The sequence below is a fragment of the Bombus pyrosoma genome, linkage group LG9 (assembly GCF_014825855.1).
Source record: "Bombus pyrosoma isolate SC7728 linkage group LG9, ASM1482585v1, whole genome shotgun sequence".
Taxonomy (NCBI): Eukaryota; Metazoa; Arthropoda; class Insecta; order Hymenoptera; family Apidae; genus Bombus; species Bombus pyrosoma.
The window spans coordinates 9,529,550-9,544,475 of NC_057778.1; the positions used below are offsets into that span (position 1 = coordinate 9,529,550).

The 14,926-nt window shown below is 38.8% G+C and overlaps 1 protein-coding gene across 1 annotated transcript in view; it reads left to right on the forward strand.

The window, feature by feature from the left end:
- The first annotated feature begins 2,225 nt into the window (after positions 1-2,225).
- The window catches only part of LOC122570850, a 28,027-nt gene continuing 15,326 nt past the window's right edge, over positions 2,226-14,926 (forward strand). Inside the window, exons 1-2 of the mRNA XM_043733734.1 lie at positions 2,226-5,967; positions 7,466-7,649. The gene's annotated coding sequence lies outside the window, so the exon portion shown is untranslated. The remainder of the gene's footprint in view (positions 5,968-7,465; positions 7,650-14,926) is intronic.

Below are 14,926 nucleotides of genomic sequence, written 5' to 3' on the forward strand. Positions count from 1 at the left end.
GAAGTGACTTTGCAAGCGATTCGAGGGATTTGTGTCGGGAAATATGCGACCAAGCGTTGGCTAGCGTAGGACGATAATCGAAGCGAAAATGTTTATGGATTTATAAGCTTCATGTTGCGAGAATACAGAGGACGCGTATAATATGGAAAAATAAGCAAAGTATCGAAACGAAAGTGATCAACTTGTGGCGATATTTAAGAAATGAAATCGATCTTGATACAAGTTCTATTCCTTTAGCCATGAAGCTAATGGAAATATAAATTTACACGGAGATTCGTAGTCTAGTGATTATAATTGGTAGCGTGAATGTGTCAAGTGTGTGCAGGTTTCTTAATTTTTAATTGGACAGTATTAGTTGTAATAAGATGTAGATATGTTATATTCATGGGACGCTGTTTCATTTGAAATTCCATTTAATTTCAACTTAGTTAACATCTTCTTTAATTAATAAATAACACCTCCGACTCGTAGTTGGTCATTTGCAAAGTGTAATTGCCACTTGATAAAATAATTACGTGTCCGTCACGCCTTATACAGGCAAGATAATGGCGATCAACGAACAATTTAAGTACACAGTATCTATATTCATGACGTACGAGCAAATCGTTGTGTAATTCGTGTAAGATTTGTTCGAAGAATTATTTGAACCGTCGGTGTTAAATTGAAGCGAAGTAACAGTAACGTGCCGGTGATATTAAAACGGCATGAACAATTTCCAGGCAGTGAAAAAATTATGTGTTGAAGATGGAAAATTCATAGTGCTCTTCCATTACACGTACACATACATACATATATAATTTACAAATTACATCATAATATCGGCCATATAATATAATTAATAATTTACAATCCTGTCCGGTATCGTTGCACGTGCATCAATCGTTAAAAGGAGAAAAAAAAATGTTAAATCAAAATTCAGATGGAAACGAGCCGGGATACACGTTTGACGCAGTTGAAAGATCTTTTAGCGATAAAATGTAAATTACCAGCAGAACGCTGAGATCCACAAAGTCTCTACTGTTGCGCTGACATCGTTCCCTATCCTGGTATTGAAATCACTCTGAACTCTGAACCATGCGTTCCCTGATACGCCTAACGCTATACGCTATGCTATAAAAATAGATCGAGCGCTTCACGTCGGTTCTTTTCCTTTCCTTCCTTCTTCTTTCTTCTATTCTTATAATAAAAAAAAGTCTCCCAAAATTGCGATCTTGTGGTGAAAAAATGCGCATAGAAACATCGATGACGATTATTAAAAGACTAACCGATTATTTTACGATCAACTTTAGCCATGGTAATCGTTATAGATATCTGCGCTAATTGGTATTCGAGTTACGATTATTTTGTCTAGTTATTATAATTTTATTTGTTTTTACAATTCTTCTGGTTCGCGAGTTCTCTATAGAATGTTCATTATCTTCTTTTACGTTCTATTACCGTCATTTATCCACTTGTTTCTCTGTCATCTCTCCGCTTACACTGTTCCCGTTTTACTTTTACAATTCCGCCCAGATGATCCGACAGTTTTTCCCCGTTTTTTACGTCCGTATTCTAGTTGATTATTATTACGTTGCAATTTCATTTATTATACTTATTATCCATCGATAACGAGCATCGAGAAGATCGCAAATGGTTGTAGACGGGCTCATTAACGCGGCAACTAGACGCTTGGAATCCTATCGAGAAAATGGAACGAGTTTCAGTTGCAAAACGATCGACCAGCAGCCATGAATTTAATTGCTGAACAAATAGCTGCGCACTGGAGAACAATGGGCCTTTCGATGCGAACAGTTACGGGAAATTAGCCCGTTAACATAGCGGATTAACATGTTACAACGTTAAAGCGTTAGCGCTTACAGCGAACGACAGACACCTTCTTACGCTTCACTCGAGTTTCCCGGTTTCGATACAAATCGTTTCAAAGCTTTTCTTAATTGAACGCGTGGCTGTGAATTAAAGCGAAACGTTAACATCGTCGGAAGTTGTCTTTCCCGACAGCGAAGGAGAGAGAAAGGAAGAAAGTATCGTCGAATTTTAAGCATCTTTTCGTGCCTCGCGTTATGATACAGCGAGTATCTTGATTTGATCGTTGCCTGTGTTAAGATGGAGAACAGGAAGCGATCTTCAACGCGGCTACAGGAAGAAAGTTGTACATTTAAATGAAATAATAAGGAACGGTGGGTGGAAAAAGTTGATAAAAGTTGGTAAAAACGTTGAATTTTTGTATTTCAAAGACTACGGAAATAAGGAAACGAGCTATCGATCGCAACCTTTCGATATTTAAAAAAGGCGACAAAGAAGATTCTCTTTGCCCGGATTAGTCCGAGGCGAGAAAAGACCCGAGAAAAGAAGAAAAGAACGATGTTTAAGAAGGTTTAAGATGGAAATACACGATGGTGGTCGTTGGTAACGTTCAGCGATTTTAAACGAGCAAAATAATAATACAGAAAAGATGAATAAAACGACAGATAATATTGCCAAAGTTGTCGGGAATAAAATACACGGACCTTAAAATATATTTTTCCACCACCGTTTTATCTCAGATACTTCGCGCTATACTTTGCCCATCGCGTTTTTCAATCTCCGCTAAACTGCCGATGTCGCTCATCGAAGGCTCCTAAATCTAAGAGATCAGCTTCCTGGTAATCGCGCGAACAGAAACAATCTTTCCTATGGAACGACCATCAGGTCGCAACGAACAATAGGTGGAAAAAAATTGATCGATCGAGAAAGCAGGAACGCGAGTACGTTGGAATAGCAGTGAGCGTGCAATTGCACGGCGATTCTGAATATCGACACGAATCTCCGCTTTCGAGGCAGCGGTATTAGCCGCGTGAATGGTGTTACCGGTTAAACGGGAGAATCGTGGGAACGAGAGGCGAATGAAACAGACCTAGAAAGAGGAGGAGGAGCAGCAGCAGCAGGAGAAGGAGCAGCAGGACGAAGAAAGGGAAGAAGGAAAGAGGAAAAAGGCGAAGAGGACGTGCAGCAAGGTGAAAGAAATACGGTCGGTAGGGAGAAGGTCTTCTCCGCTGCAAGCAACGAGGATATCGCGATCGTGAATAGCAAGGACACGAACAGCGTTCGCGAGTAGCTTCCCAGTGAAAGAAGGGATATCCGAGTCCCCACTATTAAATGGCTCGACTCTGACGCGGTAAGGAGAAGCTACATCGGGGGCGGTAGAATACCACCAGCCTCAGTGCAATTTCGACACTCGTCTCGCAGTCAGTTGTCACAAAAGGGCGATCGTTTTACGATCTTGTCCGACTCTTGCTTCGATTTTACGATCTTTGAAACGTGAGAGAAAGGTATGCACCACGAAAAGATGGTGATAGAGGGCGAAGGCGTTTGATGGACGCGCGAAGAACCACGGCACGCCGTTCAAGTTGCCGAAGAAACAGACAAAAGATGCGCCAAATCGTTTAAAGAGAAATTGTAGGATTTCGATGCGAAAGAGAAGCGCGTTTTCTTTCACGAAGAATCTACATTTCTGGATGAAATTGTTGGACAGACCGGATCGAAGGATAAGCGAAGATAGAACTGTTTAGAGAGAAACTTCAAGGCTACGCTTTTGGCGAGCAACTGGAACGCGTGGAAGAAGTTGGAAGGTTTGTTTAGAGAGAAATTGAATCGTATCTCGCGACCGACTACGGCTATTTGGCGAGGTGCCGAAGAATATCGTAAAAGAAGGAACAGTCTAGATAAGAACAGAGAGATTTTTCTCCAAAGGGTTAAATTTCTGCGACACTCCGTGGTGGAACACGGCTGTCCGAAAGAGAGACAAAACGTTGGAAGATGTGGTCGGAGAACATCGGACAACGATTCTCGACAAGGACAAAAGGGTAAAGTTGTACAACAGGATATTACGAAAGAATTTTTGCATGAAATTTGAAGGGAATAGGATAGAGTCGTCTTACGGTCGGAAAAGAAGGAATTAGAAGATGTAAACGTTCGAACGATCGTGAGCAAATCGTTTAGCAAATTGGACAGCACAACGGAGATCGGTAGCCTAACGTAATTGTCTTAAGCACAGCTTCTAGCGTACCGATAAAAGATAATTAGCCTACCGAGAAAAAATTGAAAGGAGTAACTCGACTTGCAAAAACATCGATAGGAAGAGAAAGTAACTAAAGAACAGCATCTCTAACAAGCTGATTGCTATGAATCTCGACAGATTTCAATTACAAATAAAAGAACCGTTTTGTGTAAGAAACTATTACGATCGAGCGTCGTTATTTTTATTTTGACCATCGAGAAGCTGGCAGAAGCGCCGTATAAAGCGATAAAGATAGTAAACGCAACGTTAACGAAGAAATTGTACACGAAGACTCGTAAAAGTCAGGCTTCTATTAACGTGAAAGCAACAAGGGATTTGACAACGAAACAGGAACAAACTGCTTGAGTTTGCATTTTCGTGGAAAAGATCGAGAAGCAGCGGACGGTGAAGGAAGTGACCTGGTCATAAGGATTCTTCTTCAACGACGAACTTCCACAAATTGAACGTTTCCTGTGATTTTACTGGAGCACGAACGACCGTGTCCACGAACATGCAAGACCTCTTTGATGGCACGCAATGACACAAAACGCGTATTTATTTCTTCGTCGATTAGCGTGTCTACCTAGAAACGCGTCGTACCGGAAGCCCATTGCAGAATCATCAACGTCTCTTCGATTCGAACATATCTCGGTCACAGAATCAATCTGTCATACATAATTGAACGAAACAAGGAGTGTATTGCCGCTTTTTCAATATTCCTTTGATTTCTTTCCTTTGACACGATTCCGAGATCATTTACCGGGGATGATAATAGGAAAGACGATCTCTTCGGTTCGAATAGAACGAGACGAAGGATCGAGGATTTATCAGACACGTGACACATACGCTGGAAAATGATCAAAGAGGAAGGAAACATTGTTATTTCTGCGATGTTTCTCTGCTTTCTTGCATCTGCGGTATTCTAAGGTCGTGATACTTTTCCAGGGAAATTATTAGAAAATCCGATCTTTTCAGATCGAGCAGACGCGTTCGAAAGATCGACGATCTGTCGCAAACGATCCAACGACTCGTTACGAAGGAAAAAGAATGTCGCGATTCTAAGATCGCATCTCCAGGGAAATAATCGATAAATATAATCCCTCGATCTGAAACAGAACACGATCGAAGGAACAACGATCCATCATACGCGATCGACCGAGAGGCGAAAGGAAAGAGAAGAAAAACGTCACTACCTTCGTAATGCTTCCTTGGTTTCTTGCATCCAACACGACTTCAAGATCGCTCCGCGACAAAAATAATTAAAAAACATAATTCCACGCGACTTTCCTAGGCGTTAGCCTTGGAGCAGCAACGATCGGATCGATAAGACTAGATCGTATAATCGTGGATGACGAGAGACTTGAAACGACAGCCGCCGGAAGTGAAGAGGAAAAACGACGAATGGTCGGAGAAGAGTAAAAACGACACCGGAGGAGTCGGTCGAATCAGAGAAAGCAGCAAGAAACGATTCGAAGCGCAAAAAGGGATGAATCGTTTCGGGGCTTATGAGGCGTGAAACCAAGATCGCGAATCTCTTCAGCAAGTGGTTGGTTTACGGACGAGCTGATAGAAACAGTAAGAATATCAGCGGAGTACATAGGGAGGAGACTCGTACGTTATGAGGCGAGGATGATCGTCGAGCAAGTCGACAAGTTGGAAACGAAGCGAGTATTATAGTTGGACAGGCGAAGAAGAAACAGCAACTGCAAGTTGAAGCTTTAATTATTATTATTCTCTTAGTCTCGAAGAGGGTATTTGAATGGCAACGATGAGAAATTTAAAGAACATTCCGAGGAATTGAAGATTTCGTTCTTTGGAAAGCAGAGACTGTTCTTCGTGGAAAGAAGAAAACAGGAGAAGAGATAATTAGCTGCAGGGAAACCGTACGAGTCTGTCGCGGTATTCACATCTTCAAGAAGAAACTCTGATAGGTGAGTAACGAAAATTGGATATTATTTATCTGTGAAAAAAATAATCAAACTCCGATGCTTCTCCGCTTACTCGAAACTCTTTTTACTCGATAGAGCGATTGATTCAATAAGATAAAGGTTATTAGTCGTACGAGATCTTTAAACGAAAAATAAATCGGGATAGCAACTGAAATACGAAGTTTTGAATGTTTTTCAAAACACGATAATATTCGGCGATAAGTTTAATTAACAAAATGACGAAGATTGCTAATCGCATGAGACAGCAATTTCGCAATGAAGCTAGAGAGGAATACCAAGCATTTTTAGAAACGTAGCGAATATTAGGTGAAAATTATTTGTCCTACATGACGAGGATTTAAAAATGTGTAATCGGGATAACGACACAAGTGGGAAGAAACGTCGTGCGTTTTTCCAAACGTGTTCCCGTTTTACTGAATTCTAATCAAATCTGTTAGACACGACGAAAGGGGAGAGAAAACATCGGCATACCAGAGCACTCGTGATTTGCACGCGTTATCCGGCGCACAGCACGAATCAACCTCTGAAATACGCGTTCACGCCGGCTACTAGACTCTACGACTAAAAGAGCAACGTCGATATCGTAGATTCTATAGCGTAGAATGTAGGTAGACAAGCCACCTGGTTTTATTGGATGCAAAACGATAAATTATCCAGTAGAAAGTCCGTGACGCGCAGTAAGCTGTGAATACGTCTTATCTCTCGATAGAAAAGGAAAGCCAGTAATCTGCATACAAATCGAAACCCTAAACGAATCTAAAGGCATTGAATTTTCTTATCGGGTATAACGTTGACATTTCAATTTGACTTTTCATTTGATTCGGCAATTATCATCCGGCTGGTCGAGAATCATAGCGCTGTAGCTCAGTTTTATAAAATACCTTGTTATCGCGAATTATCCACCGTATGTATCGTCAGGATATTCGGAATCAAAATTATTTTCATAGAATACAAATTTTATTCCATAACACGTGCAAATATAATCTACTTATCGAGTAGCTTCACTTAGTCTTTTTCTTTTTTGATTTTTTGAAAATCTTTTCGTTCATTCTCGATCTAATAGTCAAATACGCGGCAAAAGTTCAGATCGTATCGATTGTCAAAGACGCTCTCAACTTTTCGCCAACGATTCGATATTATTACGAAATGTTCGTTATATCTTTTTATATCGTGAAAAAGTATCGTAGCAAAGAATAAAATTATAATTTAATTATTTATGAAACCAAAGGGATGATATTTTTAAAATATATAACTATAATTCGCTCATATCGCTGTGATTTTCAGCTCGTCATATAGCGTTTGATAATTTTCATATTTTTCTTACACTTTCCCTGGCTATACAAATAGAATCGATTATACAGCAAGAATGATAGACTCGATTTTACGGTAGATCAATGAATTCGATTGTTTCACGCATGATTTGAGCGAACGATCCAAGACAAATCGTTCACCTTGACCGTGAATCGATGTTCCGTTTCAGGAATGGAAGTGCCGCAATTGACGCCAGCCAGAAAGTTATCGTTCGCGTAAATCGAATCGATACCGTGTCGAAGACGACCGATTCGATCGGATAAAACGAAACGAACCGAACCAGCGTGTTCCTCTGGAGCGAACAGAGGAGGAATCGAGAGGGTACGCGAGGAATAGTCACGACTCCAAAGTAGGTGAGTATCCTGTAACTTATTTAAGAAACAAAGATTCTATAAACGGTTTACGAAAGCTGGAAAAATAAATTTTTGGAAGTTAAAGTCATAATATCGAGAATGAAAGATGCCAATACGTTGGAGAAATTAAGTAAATCCAAATCAGTAAGTTGCACAGTTCAAAGTTGGAGTTTTTCGAGATTGGAGAAATTTGAAGCTGAAAATTTGTATGTTGGTTAAATTAATAATTGGAGTTTCGTAGAACTAGAAAAATTCAAAGCTGGAATTTTTTCAAGTCGAACCAATTAACAGCTGGAATATTTTATAATTGGAGAAATTCAAAAATGTGGAATCTAAAACTTGGAATTTAAAAACATTGAAATTATTCGCTTGAGACTTTTTAAAATTACGATTCAATTAGAATGCTCTCTCTCTCTCTCTCTCTCTCGATGGAAATAATATTTAATAATACACGGTAGACGATGTTCAAAGAGATCTTGAAAATTGGATCAATGAATCAGTGGATTAGTAGAGTTATGGGTTGGCGATATTTTATGAATGATATATTAAAGTTTTTTCAAGATGAAATATGAAATATGAAATAACGTAACACCGTATTGAATAAAGTAAACAGTAAATACTTAATGACCGACAATCTTTCAAACGTAATTTACGAATTCTACAAAGTCACGATCGATGCAATCAAGCTTGCAGTTGATTTTATCGCGTGTAGAGTACAATGCTCGCGGCGAGTCAGAATGTAGGTGGCCATTATGACGATGGTAATCAGAATTTCATGCAGGAAATCGTCGGTGAATGATGGCACGGTACTGCCGTTGTTTACAAACATTTTTTATTTTTATTTTTTACACGCGATGTAATTAATGACGGTATAATTAACGCGCACTTTCGCGAGAAGCAAAACGCTTCCTTCCGATTGAACGATTTATTCTTTCGATCAATGCCACTCGCGTAACGCCATTTAACGCTTCCTTCGGACATTGACCAGCAGACAAAGAATATTCTTTTCAATTACTATACTTTTGTTTCCTAATGATACTACCTGATATTTATTAATTAATTAAAGTTATCGAAGTAGTCGGTTTTTTAGATATTTCGGTGTTTAGATACTTGAGTATTTTTTATTATTTTAATATTTTTTTTAGAGACATCCGATGATCTATGAATGATCGTAAATGATGATAAAAGAGTTTCATTGTAGATAATAGAAATTCATATATCGCTACAGAATATTTCTTTGGAAAAATTCTTAATAAATTAGCGAAATGTTTCCCAATTACTTCCATCATCTTTTATAATTAACTTTTATAATTAATTTTTATGTAATGCTCCTCTATTTTATATCAAGTTCGCATAATAACGTAAATTCACTCTCGTCGAATATATTCTTAAAAGAGATTCTTCCTCTTACTTGCGATACATTTTATACGAAGAGCATGTGGGAATACGAGTTGTTGAAAACGAGTTGGCACACGTTATCCCCAGGTTTCACGTGTTCGTCAATTATCACGAACGCGACGGCAGCAATTAGTACCGTTCCAAGGAGCCAGAGTTACTTTTTCCTTCTTCGGCTGTTGTTTCTGATTTCCTCGAAACTTTCGTTCTCTTCACGATCGATGACCTTCTTGCCCATCAACGTCACGTTTGTTTCGCCATCTTCTCATAAAACGATTTCCTCGTCTTATCATCGGCAAACTGCCCCAACACCGCATGAATCTTTCTCTTCCAATAAATTCCAATCTTTTTTCATTTCGTTTCACTCATTTTCACTAATAAATGAGCAGTTTCCTCCAAAAAAAAAAATCCTACAATATCAATTTATGCAATTATATCAAACGCACGTTACTCTCGATTTATCAATGGAGATCGGATACAGCGTAAATGCCGATCGAATACATTAGGAAATCTTGCTTCATTCGATTCGCATCCATTCGTTCAACGTTATAAGCGCAAAGCTCGTTTACTACATTTTTATTTAAATTCTATGCACGCTATACTTGGACGCGCATCTACATAATTCTAATTATTAAAAGAGCATGATCTAAAGTAAGATGTTCTAAAGACCGGATGCGTGTCCTGCTCAGATAGTCGAACGAGAATTTTCGTAGCCTGCGGCCTACGAGTTCAAGGTTCTAATTAGCATCGTTCTCGATCCATTTTTCAGCGGATCATCCTGGTTTGGTTTCCTGCGAGATCCAACGAGCACATGCAAAACAGCTACTTGGCGGGATCGGTTGGTTGTCGAGCGGCTCGCGTTAAAAAAGGTTTTCGATAGATAACGGTCCTCTCGTTGCGGAAGCGCTCCCGTTCAACGATCCGCGGACGTTGCTCTTAATTATTTATTACGCGTCGATGACGTAACCCTCGGGGAATCGTTACGGTGTCAGACACGGTGGAAATTTTATTAATTCGAATCGTCGCTTGATCGTGGAAATCTTTCTTGTTCTTTGCTAATGATTCTTTGTCTCTTATGTATTACATTTAGATACATGGGATTATCAGTCTTTTTCCTCCTAGTATTTGACCCCCGATTCGCATACTGGGTCGTTTTCCATCGGTAATTTTCATTAATTTTTCATTTTTCCCATACTCTTGTTTAGATGTAAACTTTGCTTGGAAAAATTAATTTAGCAGGTAGATATGCATAAAAAGTACTCGGGCGATGTTCTAGAAATTAGAATGAATTTCAAGTTCAAGAATTTTGGAGGATTTTTTAAAGACACAAAAACATGGAAAAAATAGACTTCGTGGACTTGAAGGACGTTTTATGCAGGCGACGCGACGTTGAGAAAAGCAAGGTTGCAGGTTTATGTTGTTAAGTATGGTATTATATTTGATTTTAATTGAAGTATTTAGTCCTAGTTTTAGTCTTCTTTTTTTACATTTCTTTTTCCATTGAAATTGAGTGATCATAAATAGTTTTCTTCTAACATTTAACCACGATATTTACCATATTTTCGAAGATTAGATTCGTGTTTCAATTTTAATACTTTTAATGCATGTCGATCAGATTTTGCAAAGACAAGATTCACGTTCGGTCAAGTTTATAGACAAATGAAGATTGAAATGTCACTTTGATCTAGAAATAAATTAAACAATGACACCTTAATAATGGTATTCTCTTAATCTTTGCCCGCTTCTAAATCGAATCTGCACGCAAATATTCCAGGAATTGCGTTTCGAGGGCATGTTTTGCCACGTGCGTTTCTCATAGTTTCCTACTTTGAAACGTAAGCTTTCATCAACGTGTCGTCACGATAACGATTAAGAGCCGCAGATGGATTAACGTTTCTCCGCGATTTCCTAGTAATTTCCCGCGTACTTGGCGTCTTCGCTAATCGATCAGGACTCGCCATGGGAATCGTTCAATCTCGACTCATCGACGATGATTTACAACGCGAAACAGACTATTACGATGTTCGTTCGATCGTTCTATAATAACGTGAGATTTCAGTTGAAAGATTCATTGAACGATACAAAAGAGACGATCACGTCGAATCCCATTCTAAACAACTAATTGCCTATATACAATCGAAAATAATCTCTTCTAATATTAAACGCTTAACTTTTCAAAGAAATTCCCAGCACACTTAAAAATTACAATCGTCGTGCCATAATCTTTTCTTGTCTAATCGTGAAACACAGGCAATTACGTTAAAGTTTATTAATACTCGAATTCTTCCTGGATTTTCCACGATGATAATGAAAGCCTGTTCTCGAATAGTTGCCGACCATTGTTCCGCGGAGGCGGCATTAATTACTCGTGTTCCTCTTTTGCTTTCTTCTTTCCTCGCCGTCGTAGCGGTCACAGGCACTCGTCGAAATGGTCTGGCGACAGTGAGGTCGACAGGCGTCGTTTGGCAACAGATGGGAAAGGTATCTATGGCCGTAAGAAGTGCCGCTATGTCCTACATCGGCTGCCTACGATTCTGGCACGGTAACCACGTTCCCCTATTATATGTGCACACCTTCCGGCAGGTGGTTCCCGAGATTTGCTTCTCTTCCTTACAGGGATGCGTAGAGTTCGATTTATTCGAATATCGTATGCTTCGTGTACTATGTACTATTAAAAGCGAAAAGAAGATAGGACAATTCACATGTGCTGTATTTACGAAATAATTGTCGTTCAGAAATGACAATTAAATTGAAGACTGTTTTTGCAAAATTCCTATTTTTATGAACGCAAGTGAGGACGCGGAACTTCCACGCAAGTTTCATCTGTACATTGTTGTTAGGAAGTATTGTACTAGCGAGGAATGAAAGAAAGGAAGACAAAAAGAAATCGCCAGGAGACAAGCGCGTCGCGTATGAATGAATGTGCAATAAAACAAATTCATTGCTGTTTCAGATGTACAAGAGAATAGACCGCTGTTCGTTAATATTTCAAGTTATTACTTTATATATAAAATAGTTCTTCTGTTCTAATAAATTTTGTATTTGATAAAATATTAACAATTGTCACGACCAGTATTTTGTATTTTGGATATTTCATGTATTTTTGCATTTTACGTGAATTTTCGTATCGTCGAACATTCGGTAAACGCATAAAAATCCGCGGTCTAACGATGATAATTAAACACCAGACATCCACGCTGATGCAATCTTTTTATTCGAAGAAGACGTTGAAATTAGTACAAAGTAGCGTAACACCAGCTGTATTTGTACCTAACGTTTTTCTCCTTTCTAATTTCCCTCGATACCTCTAAATCGCGTGCTCGACTTACCAGCTTCACTCGTTAGGGATGGTAATTACAGTCATCTTCATCCTTTTTTTATTATACGAGCACGTTGTTAAAGGGATTTAAATGTAACAGACCGATGCTTACGTATATTCAACGCCTATATTTTTGTTCTCGGATTTCGCGAGATATCTTCACTCGTTGACACGATAATCCGTCTCGATTTTCGGCTTCCTTTTTTCAAATTTTGAAGTGAATTTCAGATCGCACAGCTGACCGTAGCAGAAGTATCACTATGAGCATATTACGAGCAATAAAATTTCCCATAAACGTATAACCACGAGCGGTGTAATTATTAGCTGATAAATTATCCTGCAAAAAGATACAGTTTAAACAAATTTGCGACAGACCAAACGACGAAATTGTTCCTGTCTAAAACTGTCTGCAAAATTTCTTTGTGTATCGACACGATCGAAGCCTTCTCGTGTTCTATTTTCTTTTTCTTTTCTACGCATACTGGGTGTTTCATTTATTTTGGGAATTATCTTCGAAAACGAAATATAGAAACACATCTACTTCATCTACAATTTACGTTAGCGTTTTCTTTACGAAATCGTGCAATTATTGCACCTTTTTTCATCTGACATTTGACGACAAAAGGGAGCAATCTAGCGTCCCAATCTGATCTATTTGCACCGTTGAGTCGATGGCGCTAACACCGGAAGTGGATGTCCGCCTTCGCGTTGTCACGTTCGCGCGTTTCTCGTTTCGACCCAACGAATCCAAATAGACACTCGTTCGTCTAACAGAACCAGTTTCCCTAAGACCAATATCCCTATGCCGTCGATTACTGTCAACGTTATTTTCGCTTAAAGTGAAATTTCGTTATAAATCTGAAGCTCGGCGTAGCGTAAATTTAACAGGGAAAATTAGTAGAGTGAATTTAATTGCCTGTTAAAATGTCCGAGCGAGTAATAAGTTAGCAGAGGAAATTGAAAATACCAGGGTCAGGATCTGCTGTAAAATCGTTTGGTAATAAATTCAAATGGAGAAACATTATACTTAGAAGTTAATTATACCTGTAAAGATATTATTTAATGGTTATTTACATTCGTGGAACAATTTCAAGCTAATTGTATTTGTAGAAAATGTCCTGGATAATGAAGTTGAAAGATCGACAATTACGTGGAAATGTTTTACGGGAGAATAAGATCGTATTTTCTTCCAATATCTGTCGTCTGATCTTATATTCGACACTGGTTAACATTTTTCGTTTATATGGCTTTTGATGAATATAAATTGAAAGATTGATCCGCTGAGAAAGTTTTGCGTGTCGTTATATGTACGCGACTGTTAGTATTTCTTTAACAAAATTTTTATGTACAAACGCGGACGTTAATGGACAAAAAGCGAATATCGGGCATCCTGAGTGACATTTAGAACGTAACAGCATGTTATCCACGTGGCGAGTACTGTTGCCTTTCTTGCAGAATGTATCGCCATTAGTGCTTGTAAAGTGGTGCTTGTAAAAACAGACCTTCTGCGTGTTCGACGATCACTATCGCGATGAACGTACTTACCCTTGGAACCGGTTTCACGGTCTCTGCTAGGATTACAAAGGTATGTCGAAGTACTATGATCCTTTTTTCTCGATTCTAGGTCGAGATCCGTCGCGTGGCTGTAATTGGCACGATAAAAAGAAAAGGAAGAAACAAGAGAAAATAGAAGATAAAACGTTTTAATCGTGTCGGTCAATTATTGTCACGATATAAGGCAATTTTTGTTTTTGTTTATTGGAATTAGTTTGAAACACGTTGGAATTATATCGGATTTCTCAGCAATTCGTATCGAAATTATTTTTATACTCGACCTTCTTGCATAGCACTTCGCCAGCGAACTGTTAGATCTGTTTTGGGAATAATATAAACTTGAGTTAGTTTCTCAGGTTAAAATACCATGGTATAACTGTTGCCCACGCATAATTAATGGATCGCTCATTTCACATCTCGCGTTCCATATAATTCAAACTGTTTTCCGTGGGTTTGGTTCAGGGAAATGTACGGTATCCGACGTTCCTGCTTTCTGATACGATCAAACTTCACGCTGTTGTTTGAGAGAACGTGCAACCTAAATCACGATGTGCCATTTTATATTCGCCGTGTGGAATATCATAAACGGTATCTGAGAAGAGTACCTTTCGGATATAAGCCAGGAAACTTTGAAAAAAGGGACGAAGATTACGAAAGGAAATTGAAAGAATCGATAAATATCATTTACGTAACACACAGACGAGAGAAGCGCTGAATATTTGATTTTCACTGAATTAGATATGTGATAGTAATGACACGACCGTGGTAGTTAGTCATAGCCTTCAAACGACCTTGGAAAGAAGCAAAGCGACCTTGATAATTGCTAACGACTCTTTCAGTGCTGATATCGCGATGTCGATGATGGTTTAAGAACTTGAAGCGACTTTGAATAGCGATGATTCGACTTTGAAAATTATTGATAAACCTCAAATGACCTCGAGTGTTAAGGGCGAGCGATCTTTTACGATCTCGTCGTTAGCGAGGAAAGCATATGCAATATATAAATTTG